Genomic DNA, 3,620 nt, shown 5'->3' with positions numbered 1-3,620 from the left:
CATACCTACTCAACCGCAGAAACTCCCGCTCATACTCGGAGACAGTCATCCGTCCCTGCCTAAGCTCAAGGAACTCTGCTATCCTCTGATCTGTGTATAACTCCCCTACATATTTCTCCCGAAAAGCAGAGAGAAAGAAATCCCAAGTAATATCCTCAGCTCTCGCTGTCTTCACCATAGACTCCCACCATAGGTAAGCCTCTTCCTTTAGCAAGGAAACAGCACAAATCAATCTATCTGCAGGAGTACACTGCATCTGGTCCAAAACCCTCTCTGTAGCTTGGAGCCAAAATTCTGCTGTAGAAGGATCATCATCTCTCCGACCCATAAAATCCTCAACACGATACTTCCTCAGTCTCTCTACCGGGGTATGAACTGGAACAGGGGCTGGTGCGACTGGAGCCTGGGGAACAGCTCCCGCAGCCTGCCTCAATGCAGCTACCAACTGCTGTACCAAATCACCCTGATTAGGCCCCGCAGGACCCGCAGTAGCCTGCCCTACAGCTGAGGCGCGCTCTGCATCAGAACCTAAAATCCCACCAGCATCACCACCGGCTGGCCTACCGCCCTCTAACATAGCACCCTCTGGAGGGACATAACTGTCCACCTCCTCATCCGGCAGGCGCTGAGACATCACTAAATACCTACAAAGACCAGTGGATTCGCATCAGAGAGAAATTCCCAAAACAGACTAATATGGCATGTACTTAACTTAAATCACTTATATCATGACTCCAAATCGGATAAACTCTCATACCAAATAATATATCCTAGAATCGTCTAAACCTGGCTCTGATACCACAAAATGTAACACCCACCGGCCAATCCCGGAGAACCAGACGGCGGATGCCACAATCAGTGCCGGAGCACCGTCTTATGTCACTTATTAAAGCTAGATCACAAATTAGAAGTGGTTAAATTTTCATAAGGAGGCAAGTAATTAACGTTTTGTTTTGTTTTTTTTTTTCTTTTTTTTTTTTTTTTGTTAACGAAAATAATATTTAAGGAAATTCCTACGAAAATTTCGCAAGAGTTTCCCCTAAAAATTAACTTGCCACACAAAGAAAATATACACACTTCCAATTTTCTCCAAACCCCAAAACTCCAATTCAACATAACATACCACAAGCACTTCTAAATATCCATCAACATACGCATCATAGTCTAAACACATTCTTTTCAAGGAATATATAATCATCATACACCAAAAATATAATAAGATGTTATTTCCTTCAATAATCATAACTCTTAATACATTATAAACTTATTATATACAACCTCCATAATACAATCTTTACATACATGCCAAAAATCACCATTTACAAAATATCCTACCCAAAATGTGATCTCTACTCTGATGCTTGTCCTCTGGTCTTTAAGAACACCCTCCGCTCTTAACCTGCGCGTGATAAAAATCAACGCGCTGAGTGGAAGACTCAGTGGTGCTAAATAACCAACAATTAAATTAACAATAAAAGCCAAGGCAAAACTTAAATTACTCAACTATATAAATACCGAAATCGCATTCATTTAATTCAAATACTTTGAAAGAAATGAGAAGATTATAAATACAAATATGTCTTCATTCTTTTATAGCAACAACAAAATTTCATTTTTCGTTAAGGCTCATACTCATGCAGAATGAACATAAGCAGATTTGATCGTGGCCTATATTAGCGCCACCCCCATTACATACTCATGGCCTATGAAAGCACCACCGTGGCCTATGAAAGCACCACCCCCATCACACAGTCGTGGCCTATGAAAGCACCACCGTGGCCTATGAAAGCACCACCCCATCACACAATAAGCGCGTCCGCCTATTTATAAGGGCTGATAACCCTAGCATATGATCATAGCTTCACAATAAGAAAATCCATCTCATCATACCACGTTTCAATCATGCATAGTAGAGCCCAAATCAAAAACATTCTTTCACAAAAGCAATAATTATAACTCAAAACCTCTTCATTTAGTACTCATCAGTTCAAAAGTTTTACTCAAAACACTATAAATGTATATATACTTAATATAGTAGAAAAGTACATAAATCAAGAACTTTTCAGCATTTCCATAAACTTGACCTCTGCTGGGTTTTTAACACATAAATTGAGTTATGGGTCTCCAAATTGCATGAAATCAGATTCATCAGAAAGCTAAGACAAAATTATACAAATGTTCAGAAGGAACCACAGCCCAGATCACAGAGTAAGATAGCAAACAAAAGCTCAGAACACAGACCAACAGATCAGACCTGATTCAGCAGAACCAAGTCCAATGTTTCTTGAATTCCTACTTCACCAAACACTCAAATGAAACCAATCCAAAACGAGAGAATTCTCAAGACACAGGGAAACAACTTTTATGAAGAACTCAGAACCTAATCTTATCATTATAGTGGTCAAAATGGGCACTCAATTTAGTAATGCATGTGGCTCGACACAACAGAGTCAGTTTGGGTGTTTGAGCCATAAATTGAGCTATGTATCTCCAATTTGGACACAAGAGGATGGGTTGGAAAGATAAGAAGTAAATCTATAACGTTTATGAAGAACATAAAACGTTATTTTGCCATTTGAGTGGTCAAAATGGACAATCATTTCGGATATACAGGGAAGACACCATAACAGAACCAGTTTTGGTATTTCACTCATAAGTTGAGCTACAAGTATTGAAATTGGACATAAGAATATGTTTTGGAAAGCTGAGAAATAGAGCTACAACTTTCATGAAGAAGTCAGAAACAAATGGGAAGTATAAAGGGGTCAAAAATGAGTTCCAATCCCACGGCAGAACACATCTCACATTAAAATTCAGCAATTTCAACAAAACATACAAAGTTCCCAAAATATATTCAAAACCCTAACCGTGTAAAAACAACTTAAACAAGTGAAATTATGATTGCACTAACCTTATTAACAAGCTTGAAAAAGCTTGGAAAGCCTTACTCCTTGGCTTTCTCTTTCCCCTTTGAGGATGGTTCTCCAACCTCTTCAAAGCATGAAAAATCAACATTACAAGCAAAACTTAACAAAAGAAATAGTTGGAGCATGATTTAATGCATCAATAACATGTCTAAACCATGAATTCTACTTAACAATTCACAAACTCAAAAACCACAACTTACTTGCTTCAATGGTAACTTCACTTCTCTTTGGTTTTAATCACCAAACTCAACTTCTACTTCTTAATTCTTAAGAATTAAGTACTAATCTATGATTTAATTAGGTAGTTTGGTGGTAAATTTGGAGGTAAGAAAATGAAGAAATGAAAGAAAGAGGAAGAAGATGGAGATGGCGTGGATAAGGAGAAGAGAAGAAAGAAATAAGTGTTGTGGTGTTTACTTTAAGTGCCAAAGTCAAATTTGACTTCCTAAAATCATGCAAATGTGTGGCTAAGATCAAGTCCTAAGTAATCTCATCCAATGGCTCTAAATATTCCTCAAATAATTCTCTTCTACTTCTTATTTAACTCCACCAATTAATTAAATTAACTCCACTAAAATAATTCCTCATTTATTTCTTAATATACCACACTAGAAATATTATGCATTCAATACATAAACTCTCCAAAAATATTCATTAAATATTTTCTACCCACCTAAATCATGCAAACATGCT

The 3,620-nt window shown here is 37.5% G+C and overlaps 1 long non-coding RNA gene across 1 annotated transcript; it reads right to left on the bottom strand.

The window, feature by feature from the left end:
* Positions 1-1,160: 1,160 nt before the first annotated feature.
* LOC149492774 (uncharacterized) lies at positions 1,161-3,620 on the bottom strand. The gene is made up of 3 exons (XR_016318904.1): positions 3,128-3,620; positions 2,912-2,991; positions 1,161-1,399 (listed from the first exon to the last, which is right to left on the bottom strand). It is a non-coding gene; the product is annotated as an uncharacterized LOC149492774 (long non-coding RNA).

This window comes from Jatropha curcas, chromosome 11 (genome assembly GCF_041381405.1).
Source record: "Jatropha curcas cultivar XTBG-Jc1 chromosome 11, XTBG_Jcur_1.0, whole genome shotgun sequence".
NCBI classification, from domain to species: domain Eukaryota; kingdom Viridiplantae; phylum Streptophyta; class Magnoliopsida; order Malpighiales; family Euphorbiaceae; genus Jatropha; species Jatropha curcas.
The sequence above is the reverse complement of the archived record's forward strand: the minus strand, read 5'-3'. Positions and strand labels throughout refer to the sequence as shown.